We start from the raw sequence: 18,194 nt of genomic DNA, 5'->3' as shown, positions 1-18,194 counted from the left end.
TCGAGGAATGCATGGGGACAGCACCGCCATGTCTGAAGGGCAGCATGTCTTGAGGACTCCATCCTGTGCCAGGCGGAGGAGACACTCAGGAAATGGTAGACACTATGTCTAGGGGTAAGTGTCATCTGATCTGCTAAAAGGGTACCCCCTGGATGTCTTGTCACTGTCAAGGGAATGAATGTCCCTCTCCTGTGAAGAAGTCTGGATGGGCCACCCATCTCAACTCACGGTCCAATTGCACATCACAAACTCGGTACCCCAGACACTGCTGCATGGGGTCCCTAAATTTAGTGCCAGGTTTTCAAACATCGAGTGAAACTCAGAAACGGCAAAGCAAGAACTTACCTTCAACGTGCAGAAAGTACGGGGACGTAGGACATTTGGATAAAACCAGAAGGAAATATCCAAGTTCACAGTAGGGAATAGGGCTCTGGGGAGACGGAACCCACCAACAAAGAGTGAAGTAAGACCAAAAGCAGTGTGACCGAGCATGCTGTCACCCAACACGCGGGAGACAGGAACTCCTAGGGTCCCAAAACTGAAGTATTTAGGTCTGGGTGGTGAAGAAAGGCTGATTGACTGTATTCTAACAGCTACCTTTTGGTGTGGGTTTTGAGAAACTAGAACAAAGAGCTAAAGATAAAAGTGGAATTACTCTAAAACAATATAATGCTATCACTACGTTGAAGTCCATTGAACAAACATCTCACAGCCGTAAGATGGTATTGTGCCCATATTTACTTCTGAGAAACCTGAGCTACCCCCATCAGAAATCTTATAATATGACCAAAATATGACTTCTTCAAGCATCCTAAGGAATGTTTTCTAAGCAAGGGAGATACAAGCCCGTGCTAAGATTTGGAAAGGTGACCGTTCGCTGAACAAGCCAGCACTCATTGGGGAGTCTGCTCACTCTGGCACCGAGCGCTGTAATTTTGTGGGGATTGTGATGGCAAAATTCTTACATAATGGCTCTTGCTTCTGAGTGGCTGGCTGTTCAGACAAATATGCGAGCGAGACTGGGTGTGCAGGTGACAACACGCTGGGAACATTTTCAAAGGATTCTTATCACTTGTCCGAGCCACCAGGCCATGACTAGGGAGGAGCTGACAGCCAGGGACAGCTAGTTCTCTGTCTCAGGCAAAGTCATGGTCAGTGTTTTCCTGAGTGTTTTTTTTTTTTAAGGGAGTGAACAGTGTTTTCTCACAAGTAGTGACTGCTAGTAGTAACATCAAAACACTCGGTCCCCTTAAACATTCTCCACAGCTCTGCCCTACCCCTGCCCAGCACCCCCTCACTCTCTGGGTGTGAGCCATGAAAAGGGCTATCAGAGCAGATAAATGGCAAGACCTGGAAAGGATGCACTAACAAAAATAGCAAGATCTCTCACCCATGTGAGCCTCCACTCACGGTGAAGACCCCTTATCTGAAATGCCCAGCACCAGACTCCTGGGACTCTAGAGTTCTTCTAGATATATGAGGAGATACCCTGAGAGATTCTGGGGGCAGGGCTCAATCCCACACAGGAGACTTACTCAGATTTCACCCCTCCTTACGCTGAGCCTGAAGGTCATTTCATGCGGCATCTTTGCTGTGCTTGCCACAGCAGTTACGCAGGGTCACGGTCACGGGTGGAATTTTCCATTTGTGTGGGGTGGGCCGTCCTTCATGGTGGCTCAGGATTCTGAGGTATTTCAGATTGCGAAGCATCTTGGACTTTTAGACTTAGAGCGAAGGATACCCCACCCTGCCCAGGGATAAACGTTTCCACATCCGTGGGAGTCACATCAGATCCACAGGTACTCCCCCCACTTCACTACATCCTCAAAACATCAATTTCTCTCCCACAGAGGTTCCATCGTGGCTCTGTCTTTGTGACCATCCCGTTTAGTCCCCTCAGACCTGAATTTCATAATTCAGGACAACACAACAGGGAACAGCAGACAACAGCTCTAAGAAACTGCCGCCCAAAAAAAATGGGGCTGGGATGGACAGAGGGGGTATTATAGAGACTTTGGAATTTTATCAGAGACGTTCCAATTAAACAGACAGTGGGATTTATATACAAAATTTAAAACTTAATTCGGTTTAAAGCAGAAATAATCATGTGTCAAAAAGAGTGGGAGAGGGAGAAAATAAGAACACCTCAGGGTCAAAAGCTTCAAAAATAAAATAAGATAGGGTAAGGGACAGTGACAGGGAGGGGAAGTATGCAGTGCTTACAGTCTCTCACCCAGTTCCCTGAAGAGGAAAATACAGACAAACACAATGACCAAGCATGGAAAGGAGCAATCCGAGGGGGAATTTATAGATCTCTCCTCTCCCGATAAACATCCACCAGGAACAAAGGCAGAAGAAGACCGTAGCCCTGATACCAGCTCTGCTGGAAGGAAATGAAGACTTTGGTGTACACAGCGAAACTCGGAGCTGACGTCATAGCCAAGCACCACCAGAGGGTGCAGTGTGTGTCCCACACTTGAAGGCTGAGCCCACTGCACAGGACTCTTAAAAGGTCCAGAAGTAAAAGCCACAGCTTCCAGGGAAGCTGACCGGGTGCTGGGATTATCACCCCCAAAGCTTCGCTCCACCCTGACCATAGTGTATCCCTGGGCTGCGGAACGCATGCCCGGAAATGGAAAAACAGACTTCGAACTTCAGCTTGGTGGCAACGGAGAAAGGGGTGTCCAGTAACTCACCCAGGATAGCAGATAAGAGCCGACTTACTTAGACGATAGTAAACCAAGCAAGAAGCAAATCACACGTGTTGGACAGTGATAAACAGAGATTCCTAGGGGAAAGGCAAGGACTCAAAGACACGGAGCTCAGGCTAGCAGAAAGCATAGCCAAGAAGGATCCAGAAGGTCTCTGTTCCACAGGACTTAGTAAAGCTATGTGATCACCACACAGAGAATAAAAAGACAACAGGGCTGGGGGCGGGGGAGGGGAGAAGATGGCGACAAGTGTGACTCTAAAAAAAAATAAACTGGGAGTCAAAATAAAAACATACAACAGAATCCACAGTTTGCCGAATGGAGATTTAAAAAACAAACAGGGTGGATTTGGAAAGAGACAAGAAATCCAAGCAACACAAACAACCGCAAAGTTGAAAGCCAAGGCAGGACACAGATAAACTGACGCTCTTAACTGCAGAGAACCGAGAGAGAGAAAGGAGTCAAAGAGACGATGGCAGAAAATGTTGGAATGCATCTAGGGTTGACTCTGTTGGCTGAGAGAAAACACATAACAAGTTCCAAAAGGGAGAGCAGGCATGCACCATGTGCTAAGCGGCGTTGGAATTCAGCTGTATGCCACATATTAAGACACCAGTTCTTTAGTCTGTAGGCAAATACTTAAAGGGGGCCGGGGCAGGGATCTACAGAAATGACCAACAATGGAAGGCCCTGGCTTGAGGTTCGCTGAAGGAAATTCTCTACCAGATTTCCATGAATTGAAATGTACTACTTGGTATTTGAAGAGCATACCTGTTGTGAGTTACATCTAGGCTGCTACTTTTCCACGAGTAATAGAAAGAACTCAGAGATGGGCCAGGTGCCCCAATTTAGAAGTGCTGGACTTATAAGAGCTCAGATTATAATTCTTTGGCTTCATGGTAGCGCAGAAATATTCCTACACATTCCCATGGAAAATTCATCTTCAGCCCATAGTCAGTATACCACAACAATACAGAATATACTGTGTGGCAGGCAGCTCTGCCCTGCTACAGGCAGCTGTTCTGAGCTCATTTCAGGTAGAATGCCCTACACTATGGTACTCAGTGGATGGAGGGATAGCAGATGCATTTTTGGCTTAAGATGTTTTCAACATAAAATGAGCCTATCACCATGACCCCAATGTAGGTCAAAGAGCACCTGTATTTCTGCTGTAGCTTCTTGTCCTGTTGCTGCAATGAAAGACCCTGACATAAACAAAACACGGGAGAGGTGTTTATTTTTAAAAGTTCACAGTTCGAGGCCTGCCGATCGTGACAGAGAAGGGAGGGAAGCTTGAAGCAACTGGTCATCTTCTGTCCATGGACAGAAGACAGCAATGAATACATGTATGCCAACAGTGGGTTCCCTTGTTCTCTTTTATACAGTCTAGAATGCCATGTCCAAGGAACAGTGCCACCCACAGACAAGATGGTACTAAAAAAAAATGGTAGGCTCTAAACGGCAGATAATTAGGTCATAGGGGGAACCATCCTTGGAAGGAATTAAGGGAAGGAATTAAGGTAGTTCTCACAAGGCTATGTTAGTTCTCATGAGACTCAGCGAAATAAAGAAAAGCCATTCCATGTGTCTGGCCCTTCTGCATGCAGCCATTTCTCTTTCTGCTTCTTTGCCATGTTGTAATGTAACCAGGAGGCCCCTTGCCAGATGCTGGGACATGCTGTGTGAGCTTCCCAGTGACCTGGATCGAAAGCTAAATAAGCATTACTCTGTTACGCTACCTATCTAGGTTATTTTATGAGACTAACACAAAACTAAGAAAGAAATTTTCGTTAGTCTAGAAAGCTTACGTATATGTATATGATATGGAGTTCTGCATGGAAATGGCACCAAACAATGATACAATACACAACAGTACCTCCTAAAATGAAAGGGGTATCCGTTACAATGCTAAAAACTGAAACTAAATCAGTAAATAAACAGACTGGACTAGGAAACATTTTGCCCAGAGGGAAACCATGCCAAAGAAATCCTCAACCAGGTTCCCAACTTCCATTGACTCTATTTGGAGGCCAGCTGCTCTCTCTAATCCTAGGTGTGGTTGATGCCAACAAAGGACCCCCCCCCAACCCGCTCTCTGCCAGTTTCTTTCAGAGGAAACTGCACGAGAAAATTTAAACTGTACACACCCACTTTTTGTTTGGAGGCGTTTCCTATGTCCAAATACAGCTTGTTTCTGTTACCAACCTTAAAGTTATCCAAAACTGATATTTCCAAGGCCAAAAAAAAAAAAAAAAAAAAGCATTTAAAACACTCAACGTACACGAAGTATTTTCCTAACTTTAGGTCATGTTGTAGCAATCTAGATTGCAGGCAATTTAAAAGAGTACAGAGGGACCACGGTGTCCTCTGGTCCCCCACCCTGGTGAGCACCATGTTCTAGGACATCCAAGGTACAGAGGCCAGCTTCTCTCCCTAATCCTAGTGACTGTCTATGCCAACAAGGAGTGTCCTTCTACACTTAAACAAAGCATGCCTTTAGCTATACCAAAGCATGTCTTTAGCCATCCCATGCCATAGCTGCCTTCCTGAGTCTGAGCATGCCCAGATGCAGCTTCCCTCCACCAGCTGGCGGGCTGGATGCCAGCAGCATCTTACCATACAACTTCAAAGCTGGGAGGCAGAAGGACAGCAGCTTTGCCAAAACAGGTGCCAGCAGCCCCCACACGGCTGCCTGGAGTTGAAACTCCAAAGCACCAGGCCAGGAGCTGTGGTACTGGTTTCCTAGCCTGGCCCTTCTCCCCAGGAGTCCTGCTCCCATGCATCTCGCATCTCCAAGACCCATCTCCACCCACCTCCTGCCAGCTCTCTACCTGACCAAGGATGAGAAGATCACTTTACATCTCTAACTGTGAACACCTTCCCTACCCACCCGGGCTCCTTTCTAACACCTCCCACTTCCAGCCTGATGCTTGGCTTCTGGGACATCACACTGGCTTGTGTAGAAACCAGAGCAGTTGGAAGGCTCCAACGATCGCTCAGCCCCTGCCTGGACCCAGGACTGAAGTCATTCTGATGAATGAACCATTAATGAAAACCTTAGAAATAGGCCGTCTTCCCTGTTGGGAGATATGGACCCCATAGAGGTCACAAATACCCTCCTATATATTGCTTGCAGCTACTTTTAGAAGAAGCCTATGCTAAGAAATTATGAGAATTATCATATCCATCCCTCCCCGAAGAAGCATTGCTATTGATGGAAGCAGAATATAGAGATTCTGTCCTAACGTAACACCTACCTGGCCATTCTTTCAAACATAAGGCCCATGCCTATCACCAATGTTCCTACTGAAAACCCAAACCCCATAAGGCAGTGGTTCTCAGCCTTCCTAATGCTGTGATCCTCTAACACAGCTCCTCATGCTGTGGTGACCCCCAACCATAACATTATTTTCATTGCTACTTCAAAGCTGTGAATTTTGTTACTGTGGTGAATCACAATGTAAGTATCTGTGCTTTCCGATGGTCTTAGGCGACCCCTGTGAAAGGGTCATTCTGTCCCCAAAGGGGTCACAACCCACATGTTAAGAATGACTGCCTTAAGGGGACAGAACGTCTTTGTGCCCTCAGTTTCACGGGCACACCCGTGCTCTGAAGGCAAAAATGATTCCCTCCCCAACGAGATGGTCAAATTCCTGTTCCTAGTGTCTGTAGACACTGATGTGCCTGCCAACAAATTCTTTGCAGATGTAAACAAGCCAAACTGAGGTCATCAGGGACACACCCTAGCCAATCCGACCTGTGTCCTTATGAGACCAGAGACATGGGGGAAATGCCATGAGGTAGGTGACAGGAAGAGATGGGTGACAGTGCTTCAAGCCAATGACCACCAGGGACCAAAGGGGTCACCCCCAGAATCTGGGAAGACCCAAGGATGGATTCCACCCAGAGCCACAGACAGCATAAGCAGTTGGCTTCAGATTTGCATCCTCCAGGCCTGGGGGAAAACGAATCTGTCCTTCTAAGCCACTCGGTCTGTGAAAATGTATTAGAGTAGCCCTAGGAAGCTGAGACAGTTGGTCTCTTCCTTCAGAAGTGCTCAGAGAAACCCATCCAGGATGTGTCCGCCCTCTGGCTTCCAGCCCATTTCCACTTCGCTACAGAGGAGATGGCGAATCACTTTCTCTTTACTACCGAAATTTGCCTAACATCTGAGACACCGGAAATGTTTGAGAACCTCCACAAAAATCAAGGATTTAAAGAAAGCATGGTGGCATGGTGGGCTGTCCCCCCCCCCCCCAGCAAGAATAAAGGACAGGAGAGTTGGCTTGTAGTCTTAGGTGAAAAGTGGACCTGGAGTTCGAAAACCTACATTGAAGATGTAAATAGCCCAGTGGCATGGTCCATGGGGAAGGATGATGGGGACAGAAAGAAGGTGGCAATGGAAGGACGAAGCCAATACCATCCATAGCACAAACCTGGCTGGAGGGACCAAGTCACACGTCCCATCCCAGAGGACATCCTGTCAGGGCTGGCTAAGGGTGGCACCAATGGGGTCGGAGCCAGTAAAGAGAGGTAAAAAGACATAGAATAAACAGGCAGGAGGCATGGGGGGGGGGCTGAGCCGAGCACCTGTGCCGAGCACCTGTGACCGGCATGGCTCAGCTCACTGGCCACAAACAGAAAAGCAACCACAAAGGCCACAGACCTGAACACAGACACTCAGCCTCCTCAGGAAATGAAAACACTTCCCTTGTCATTCAGATGCTCACAGCTTTAGGCACCATGAGACCTTGACAGGCTTTTAAAGGTGGTCCTTTACTAGTGCTTTTATAAGGAGAACCCTCCCCAAAGTGTCAGGAGGCAAAATAAAAACAAATGTCTTTATCTTCATCTGCTCCCGAGATGAAGGATTGGTATGGTATCTACTAGAAAATATGAAGACTATTTTTCTCTAAAACAAAAAAGGGGGAGATTTCTGATCCCTAGATTAAGGACTGATATGGTATCTACTGTTAGAAAATATGAAGCCTTTTTTTTTCTCTAAAACAAAAATGAGGGGTGTGGACTTTGAAAATGTGAGAGAATTGCATGTGTTTTTGCTTGCTTTGTTTGCTTGTTTGTTTGTTTGGCTTTTTTTTTCAGCATTCACAAAAGTCATACAGGCTCAGTAGCATTTTTTTTTACAAGATACTTGGGCCACAAAAGTTTCACATCTGAGGGATCTTTTGTTACAAATTTTGCTATATTTACACATACACAGTGAGCTGGCGAGGGAATGAGAGCCAAGTCAAAACACGCAATTCACTTACGCTTTTTATACGTCTCCTACACACAGTCTGCAGGTAATCTTATACAATATTTTATTGCAGCCACATTTTGACCACCTGTCACACATGAGATCAAGTGTGGAATGTTACATCCACAGCGACATGTCAGCGCTCAAAAGTTGGAGCATCTGAAGCACTTTGGATCCTAACATCAAAGATGCCGTAAACTGGGCCTTAATTTATACGTGCTTAGAATCGTTAAGTCTAAAACATTCTTTCCACTGCCTGCTTCCAGGCTACCTGCTCGCACCTGCCAGGGAAGGTAGGCAGGACCTAGAAGCAAAGCTGCACACTTGGGAAGTGTTAATGCTATGCCCTAATTTTGTCTAAAAGGAAAGCAACAAGTGCAGACATAACTGTTCTAGGATGTCTTTTTATAACCGCGAGGGACAGATTCCCGGAACAGCCCTCATACCAAATCTACATATGTTCAAATCCCTTATATTAAAGAGTCTCAGAGGGACTGGGAACGGAGCTCAGCTGGTACAGTGCTTGCCTGGCGTGCACAAAGCCCTGGGATCATTCCACAGCACTACATAAAACCAAGCCTTGGCAGCACATACCAACGTCCTAGGCATTGAGGAGTGGATACAGATGAATCAGAAGTCATGCAGTCATGTGACTATGCAGCAATTGCATGCAATTCTGTACTTTAAAGAATTTTATGTGTATGAATGATTTGCCCGCATATATGTATGGATGTGTACCATGTGCATGCCCAGGGCCTTTGGATACCAGAAGAACACATCAGATCTTCTGGAACTGCAGTTTCAGACAGTGATAAGCCTGTGTGGGTACTGAAAATTGTCCTTGGAAGAGCAGCCAATGCTAATTGCTGAGCAATCTCTCCAAATTACAAATAAGATTTATTAAAAAAAAAGTTTGTGAATGTGCACCTGTCTGGGTTTGATACTACCACAAAAAGAATGAAATAGAACAAATAATATTTGAATATGATCTATATTTATCCCCTTGTATACTTTAGATTACTTGTGAGAGCTAATTAAATATGACTACTATGTAAATAATGGCTATACTCTATTGCCTAGGGAACAATGGTGAGACAATTAAAGTCTATATATGTTCAGTTCCAATGTGAGCTCTTTTCCATTATTTTTGTTTTGAATCGATGAAAAAGGAACCCTGGGTACAGAGGGCCAAACTATATTTAAGAAGGCCTATGAACAGATCTTTGAATGACAGGCCCAGGCAAGCTTGGGACACAGGGGCAATATGCAAACAGAACACTCACTTCTACCTGTGAATGCAGCTGCACTTGGACTTGACCTGCTAGCTGCAGGCTCTATGCACCACTCTGGGCTGGGGTGCAAGGCAAGACTCCCCACTGGCTCCTGCCAACTGCCAGCTGCAAAACGGCAGAGCTGCTCACCGACTTTCTGATCTATTTATACAAACCTCCATGGCTTGGCGAAGGTAAAGGGAGGGTGCTAATTGGTGTGTTGGGTTTCTAAAAGGTACCTTCTCTTTGGCTGGCTGAGAAAGTGTGTTGGTGGCATGTTAAGCCCACTATGCAAGTATTTGCCAGCACGGGGAAGGCGATATACATACTGCATAAGAAATCAGGAGCCACATCCTGATTATTTTTTCAAAAGGATGGAGGACGGAAATGTCTTGTCTGAAGCTCTTCTATAGCTATTTCAAGATACCTAGTTCCATTGAAGTCTTTTCTTTCTAATTCTCATCTTGTCAAAATAAAAAAAAAAAAGAAATCCTTAGCCTACATCTCAAGAGAAATCTTGACTCAGTGAAATGCGCTGTGGAGGCCACACATAACATACCACACTGCATAGCTTCAAGGGCAGGACAGCTAGGGTTGGTGGATGTAGGCCAGTTGACTAAGTACTTGGTTAGCACACACAAAGCTCTGGGGTTGACCCCAGCACTGCACAACCAGGCAGGGTGGAGCACACCTGTAATCCTAGCACGTAGGAGTTAAAGACAGGAAGAGCATCCTCAGCTACGTAACAAGTTCAAATCCAGCCTCGACTGTATGCGACTGAGAGCCAGGGGGAAGAGGAGTGGGTGCCACACTGGAATATGTGCAAATTATGAACATTATCCCATAAGACCCAACAAATATCCAGGGCTAGAGGAATGATACAGCCCAAGGAAAACATTAATCATAATCTATGTTGTTCAGTCAAGCATGGAGAGGACCACTGTGCTTTGCATGCAGTCGCTAAAGAAGGCCTTCAAGGAGGAGAGCCAAAGTAACCACAGGCCTAGGGTGAGCTCTGTGCATCCCTGAAGGGCAGGGAGGCTAGTGCTGAAGTTATGAACAGCGTGGATGCTGGGGGATTGCTGTAGATGGCTCTGTGGATCTACTCCAAACCGTTCTGACCCAAAAAGCTACCAAAGAGCTTAACTAAACAGCATCGTGCTTGATTTTACAGATTGGATCACAAGAATTGAACCTTACATAAGGAAAATAAAAAACCATATGGGTCCAGCTGTGTAGAAATTTTCATCTTCATTAAGGGAATTCTTAGCAGAGTAAACACACAATTTCAGGTACAATATTTTAAAGCTTATGCAATCAGCCCGGGGCAGTTTTCCAACCTGCTTTTATCAAAGGTGGTAATTTCTCATTCTCATCAGCAGAAGATGGGAGAGCATATCTAACAATTAGAGAAAGAGCATGCCTGGTTTACATAAGCCTTTTCCAAAGGAGGGGAAAGACAGTAGCCATCCCCTATGAATAATTTACAATAGTCTTTAATTGAAAAACACCACGTGACACTGTTCTCCTACACCGAGCTTGCAGGTGCATGGGGAAGAAGTGAAAGAGTCACTTCTCCCTTTGGGGGATTTCTTGGATGTGGGACCAGTGTTGTCAGAAGTGGTCTGCCGTGTTTCTATCCTAGGCTGTGTCCCCAGAACTGTGTGCTGAGTATCCGTCGGGACCCTGCTTATTTCTCCTAACTCTACAAAACCAGAATCTTGGGTGTCTGCAGAGAAGGGCTGCATAGGCTTAGTTGTATTACAGCTTAGAAATGAAACGTCCCAACCTTCCTAATGCAGCCACCCGTTAATACAGTTCTTCATATTGTGGCAACCCACCCACCATGAAATTATCTTGTTACTACTTTATAACTGTAATTTTAGTGTTATGAATCATAATGCAAGTATCTGATAGGCAAATGGTATTAGGTGGTCCCTGTGAAAAGGGTTGTTTGCCCCCAAAGGCGTTGTGACCCACTAAGTGAGAAAGGCTGCCTTAGGCACATGTGTTGAATGTGTGGGCACTATTCTAGAAGGCGGTAGAACCTTTATGGAGTGGAGCCTGGTTAGATGAGTAGATCACTCAGGTGACTTTTAAGATTACACCCGGTTTGCACAGATCCACTTCCATCATGTCTCACCCAAACACATTGTGTTAAGTGACCACGAACTGAGCCTTCTGGAAAAAGGAGCAAAATAAATCTTCTCTTTTGCAAGTTGGTCTCCCACGGATTGTATAACAAAAAAGTAATTAATACAAAAGATATGAAGGAAGATTCCCAAGGGCTACCTGAACAGCCGGGTTCATCATCTAGAGACACAGGGCTGCCCTGCAGGGCAACTGATGAACTAGAATCAGCTCCTCTGTAGAGTCAGAGGGAGTGCAGGGGAGAGAGTGGATGAGCAGACATTGTGCCAGGAAGACATGCACCACATCCCTCCAGAGTTCACACTGGGTCCTTGTAACAGTCCAGCAATGAGCTGCCAGTGTGTGGCCCTTCTGCCATGCTAAAGATGTGGCAGACTCACCGTGGGCTATTCCAATGTGTTTGCAGCCATAGCCTGCTCAGGGTTTTCAGAGAGTTCATGGTAACGATATATAAAAATCAATGCAGGCAGTGTTCGCTTCGAGTCCTCACCAGGTGAATCGAACGCCGCTGTGCTTGTCTCAAGCCTGGGGAACAGAGTGCCAAAGAGTAATGGCCAGCTATTTATGGAGGAAACCAAACCGGAAGCAAAGAGAAGGGTGAGCCCACATGCTGGCCTCCCCCCACCGAATCAGGGCAGGCTACAGACCATGCTGCCTTTTGCTTTAAAGTATTTTCAATAGGTGACTTTTGTGTAAACCCAGGGACATTCTAACCATCAACGACTGTAGCTTAAACAGTGAAATCGTTATTCCAAAGTCTGGAGAGAAACGACCCATGACTGAAGACACAGCTAAGTGGGTTACCACCACCATGACTAAAGAGAGCCACCAACTAGGTCCTCAGGTAGGAAGGGTTTCCATTTACCTGGGAACTAGACTCAAAGTCACAAGGAAGAGTCAACAAACCCTGGGAATCGCTGGATGTTGGGATTCTGCTCATCACCAAGGGAATGTTTCCCATCTCTGTTGTCACTGGAAAGCCCAGGAGAAGGCTCCCCAGGCTAGCTCACTGCAGGTCATAGTCACAGAGGATCCAGTGTTTTTAATAAGGTCACCACAGGGTCAGCAGGCTTTAGGGGCTCTGTGGTCCACTGGGCAATCCTTCGCATCTGGACAGGGTTTGAAAACCTTACCTGGTGTATAACACTGCAACCCAATTTACCAACATGACCCCATTTGCGTCTTTTTTCCTTCCCAGGGTCAGGATCAAGGAGCCTAGGGACAGGGAGGCTGTAGAGACTGCATGAGAGGACAGTGTGAGAAGCTACACTCCTGAACAAGTCCTTGCAGAAGGAGTAGCGAAAAGGAAGACACTGGATGGGAAACACGACTGTTTCTACAGCCCTCTGGTTCTGCTTCTGAGAAAGTAAAGGTTGTAACAGGAGACGCATGCACACATGTGCTTATAGAGCCTGCTTCCTGCGGCATAAAGCATCAAGGTGAAGTAGGAGAGCCTGGGCCACCAAGCTGAGCCTCCAGGTTTCTTGTCTGACATCAGGCTGCCTAAAGGGTAGTGGATATGTTCCAGGTATATGTCCCTTGGTCCTCTCCTTCCTGACATCTCAAGATCACCTGAAGTGTCCACTCAGCCTTATAACCACAGAAGTAGAACAAGCTCCAGGAGCTAAGATCATTCATTTTGATAACACAAAACCAGGCTATGCGCAAGCTCCCAAATCCTCAGGTGCCTGCTGGTACTTAGGTTAATGACCAAGCTTACCCCACCCCTGCTAAAGTAGTCAGTAACTATGGTACCCTGTATGAGCCCATTCATTTAGACCTCTGAGCTATCCATTAAGGTACATTAGCCCCATTGTCCAGATGAGCAAATTGAGGCTCCGGTAATTCAAACCATCTACATTCAAACCAGTCTAAGGGATGTGAGGGTGATCTGGCTGTGACATCTGTCACCCCCGCTGGCCACCAGTGTTGATTCGGCTGATCTGGGTGGCCAGGCGGGTGTCCCCCTCCTCCCTCACTGCTCCAGGTGTGTCCCTCTGGAAGTTGCGTGCTAGGACAAAGAGCACAACCTTCAGACAACCTTCTCGGAAGAGAGGAGGACCTGTCTTTCCATCAAGGGTATATGAGTAACTGTGCTCCCATTAGAACCCCCCAAACAAGCTCTCAAAACCAGGCTAAGCCAGCTCTTACTCTCCTGTCCTTAGTCTTGGATACCATATAGCCTTAGACCAGGGTGACAGAAAGAAAGAACACCCCAGTGTGAAACCATCAACACTCATTTCTTCCAGTCACCAGATCCTCTCTCCTAAGTGTTCACGGCCCATAAAAGGACATACATAAAAATAAATATACATAAATGACCACTGCTGTGGTGGCTCCCTTACACACACACACACCTCATTTTTAGACTCTTTAATATGAATTGCTACAATAAGCAAGTAAAAGAATTAGCAGCCAGGACTTAACTTACTTCATACTTTCGAACCATTTTTTTTCCCTCCCAGACAGGTGTTTATTCAGAAATATAAGCTTCCTAGGTCTGCAACTCACTAAACCAAAGCCAGAGCGCGACTGAAATCATTTTATTATTATTCAGTGATTGGGGTTACAACATCATTATTCCTTCAGGAAGTGTGTGCAGGCGTGTTGACAATAATGGCTATGTACTGGGTACTTACTACATGCCGGATGGAACCCAAATGCTTTACAGGTCCTGGACACGTGCTAATCTCCACCTTTGACTTTAATCGCTTCGTGGGAGTTTTAACCACTGGCAAGTAGCCTCTCCCATGGCTGTCTTAAAGACACGTGTCTTTGAAATGTTTCAGATTCACTTATCCTATGAGTCAAAGTCAATAATTGCCCTTCTGTAGATAAAGTAGAAAGGGAAAAAAAAACAACTAAGTAAATAAGAGAAGGAAGCAAGCATATCTTTCTGGGGCACAAGCTACTCCCAGCATTTCCAAAGAGGCAATCAAACAGAGCCAAAGTCGTCTTGAGAGAGCCTAGTGTCTAAACCCATATGAAGACACACAATCAAGTTTACCATTAAGGAATTGGGATTGTAGCTCAGTGAGAGAGTACTTGCCTATCATGTGCAAGTCCTAGGTTCAAGTCCCAACACTACAGGAAAAAAAAATTACAAAACCCCATTGCAATATTTTCAAGAAAAAGAATATGACATTCAGAATTATCCAGATTTGTATGTAAATAATTCAGAGCGTGCAACCATGCACAGGACACGAGTACTTATGAAAAGTGGGAGCAAAGAGAAGGTCAACACCATGGCTCTTGTTCACAGGTGTGTGCTTATCAACTGACATAGCCTGTTAAATGTGTGCCCTTTAAATGGATGTGGAAGCTGGGAGTCTCTCTAGAGAGAGGTGCACATCAAATGAGACCCTGTCTTCTTTGTTTTGGCAGCAGTACACTGACTCATCCCCTGGCCGCGCTGCTAGGGGAGCAAGACCCTGATCAAAGTGGAGCCCCCACGTCTGCCATCAGATCTGCAAAACAAATCCACAGAGCTTCCTGCTGGAACTCTACTTGCCCCGTGGTTCAGGGACCATATAGAAGGAACCTCCTGCAGCCTGCCACAGGAAGATGCCCTCTCAGCAGCAGGCAGGAGGAGCCAAAATGGTGGAGTACCCACCTGCAAGGCAAGGCAGCACCACACAGCCTGAGCTCTGGGCCCTCTGTAGAAGGTACTGCAATTGAATGGGGGCGGGGTCAGGGTTAACAAAACCCAGGAAAGAACCCTTGCTCACTGTACAAGTAATCCAGTTAGAGTCCTCTATTGTTAAAGCACATGTACCCCTCCTCAGATGCACCCCAAATAAACAAAGGTAGGCAGGTACACAAACATGGTTGAAGAGAATTTTCAGAAATACACTTTTTCATTAAGGAGAGTTAGTAAAACACTTTAAGCAAAGCTATAAGGAAAAAAAATAGAATTTTTTTATTACCTGAGGCTATATAGTAACTATGCAAATAGCATGGAATTTGTCATTATGAGTAAGCACAAGTGTATAAAATAATTTGATTAAGTAAAATACAGCTACCTTAGTCATCCTACTAATTTGACAAGGACTTTAAAAGCGTTTTTCAGCTGTCAGCTTCTAGACTAGCTATGCAAGAACCTATCTTCAAAAAGATGCTTCTTTAGAGAAAAAAGGAAAATATCAACTGTGGCAGCTGATTGTAAACCTGCTGAATGTTCTCTGGCCTAAAAATAAGTGATTATAAAGCGGAGAGACAGCACCTCATTAGCCACATTCGGTCATCTATGTCTTCACCCTGTAACCACACCCCCAGACACACTTCTGCATAATTCTAAATAGGAAAAAGCCCGCCTCAGCTTCACGGGGTCCCTGAAAACCTGATTCCAGAGACTCCCACTGGCCTTTATTCCATGTGCATCCTAAAGCAATTCAAGAGCATCTGTCATGCGCTTCATTCACAATTGCCTAAGGTGTCAGAAGTTTTAATTTCCTGTCCACATCCTTATCTCCCTCAAGTCCTCAGCAACACACACACACACACACACACACACACACACATACACACACACCCCACACACACACACGTCTCTGCACAGTTACCTGGCTCGCCACATCTCAGTAAGCCTTCACAATGCACAGACTTATCTACATAAATGGCTTTTTCTCCAGTCGGTTTCCACGTGCCTGGACCGCCTTTCAACAGCCCAAGACTTCCACAGCAGCTATATCCCTGCAAATAGGGCAATACAGATGGAGACACTGGAAGCAAACACCCAGGCACCAGAAATACATATAGCCCTATCTGGTACAAATAGTTAAGACACAATGACCATTAAACTCCATGGGCCTTTTCTTAGACAAGATAGATAGATAGATAGAGATAGAGATAGAGATATATCTCACATATATATCACAGCCAACCAAGCTGTTTAAGATGCTGCAGTACAACAATGTTCTAAGTGTTGATTTCAGAGTCCCTGGCTAAGCTGGGTGGCACCTGGATTACCTTAGGTCTATTGTCCTGCCAAAATCTACCAAGGATGTCAGAGTCCCAGTCTTTCTTCACTTCCTGGAAGGCTGCAAAACCCAAGCAAAAAGTTTCAGGTTCCCAGAGTTGCATGACTTGTTATATACAGTTCTTTGAGTATCCTGGGCAGGCAGATTCTTAAGAGAAGCCAATCAATCAAAATCGTAATGTCTCAATCTCTCTTCCTTTTCTCCCTCTCCTCCTCTCCTTTTCCCCCCCTCCCTCTTGTTCTCTCTCCATCCCTTTCCTCTCCCCCTTCCATCCCTCTCCCCCTCTTTCTCATCCCTCTCTAACACCCCACCCCCACCCCCAGGGCGTGCACACACAGGAGTTCTACTTTTCAGGGCAGCTTCTCAAATCACAGGCCGCCTCCTGCCTCACTCCTGCAGTTGGGAAACCTACACCTTCACCAATGTCGCTGAGGACACACTAAGGACAACGGGAAATCTGTCTTTTCAGAATGGAAGAGAAAAAGGAAATGGCCCTTCCTAATACCTAAAAACAAAAAGGCACCCAAGGAGATGAAAAAAGACAAGGTAGCCGCGTGGACTTTAGAAATCCAATAGGAAAGGATGTCATTGACATCTTTCAGCTTGCAGCCATTCCCCTTATGGATAAGGAAGTACAGCCGGCACTGTCCTATAGCAGGGCCTTCATCGGGTACCTGAAAGTACTTTCTCAGAAGAACATGCTGTTTCCCCTGAAAAGATCACATATGCACACACCCCTTGCACATGGACCATCCGTGTTCATCTACAGACACAGGGTCTCAGGTTTCCTATGAAAGACACAGAACATCTTAAGAGTAAGAAAATCTGCCGTTCCCTCGACCCTCCTGTAATAAATGATTTCCCCAAATATCCAGAGAGAAAGCGCCTGTGGTTTAAACGACAGAGGAAGAGAAGCCTCTTAGGAGACCCAGGAGATGGACACCTAGTAGCAGGCTGTCTGGGTCTTCGCATGAGGTGCACATAAGTCAAGGAAGTCAAGGGCAGCGGGGCAGAGCAAGGCCCTGAGAAACTTATGCTCGCACTGCTACTGATCAAAATTAATTCAATTTCCTAGGCCTGTCCTCTCCTGGGCCGCCATCTGCTTTATGCAAGGCACCTGTTGGCTCCTGTCACCCTTTACCCATCCCCCCCCCACACACACAGGACTTTCCAATAGGGACAAATGCGTCCAGACACCTCCTGCCCTTTCCTCATCCTGTGATTCTTGGTAACCCCTCACCTCCCAGGGCCAGCCCTGCTTGGGGATGGTCCCCCCTGCTAGAAACACTTGCTTTTTAACTTGCCAAAAAGAACAAGGCCTCTCACCTGCTTGAGGCTCAGCTTCACTTCCTTCTAAAACCCTTAAGTCACTACACGCGAAAGCTCCTAAGCTCAGGCATTCATCACTCCTGGGAAGGGAAGTACAACCCTGCTGGTTGCCACATGGGAGGACCGCACTCTTAAGCAAAACTGGTTTGAGGCGAAGGAACTGTTAAACAAGAGCCAGCTGCTGACAGACTCATTGCCTCCGTTTACATGAAGACCTAGTTAGACAGAACATACTTTGCGTACGCTACAGGCTCACAGCTATCAGTAACAATGCGCACTTGCCTCTAATAACACATGTACCGTTCTAAGTATTTTAACAGTCAAATCACCCCTAAAGAAGCTGCCCCTCCAAACACCATCCTCATTAAGCAAATTCCCAAGTTTGCAGCATCGTATTAGAACCATAGACAAAATGATAAACACAGAACACTTTTGGCCCCAGGGTCCAGTGACAACATACACACACAGAGGTGGAGGTTTAAAAGCTGTTTATCTA

At 45.9% G+C, this 18,194-nt stretch overlaps 1 protein-coding gene across 2 annotated transcripts in view; it reads right to left on the bottom strand.

The window, feature by feature from the left end:
• Slco3a1 (solute carrier organic anion transporter family member 3A1) overlaps window positions 1-18,194 on the bottom strand; it is a 289,583-nt gene that overhangs the window by 269,683 nt on the left and 1,706 nt on the right. The gene's annotated exons all lie outside the window — the stretch shown is intronic.

Source organism: Myodes glareolus, chromosome 24, assembly GCF_982192425.1.
Source record: "Myodes glareolus chromosome 24, mMyoGla1.1, whole genome shotgun sequence".
In the NCBI taxonomy this organism is placed as follows: Eukaryota; Metazoa; Chordata; class Mammalia; order Rodentia; family Cricetidae; genus Myodes; species Myodes glareolus.
Note: the sequence above shows the minus strand (reverse complement) of the source record. Positions and strands in the feature narration are given on the sequence as shown.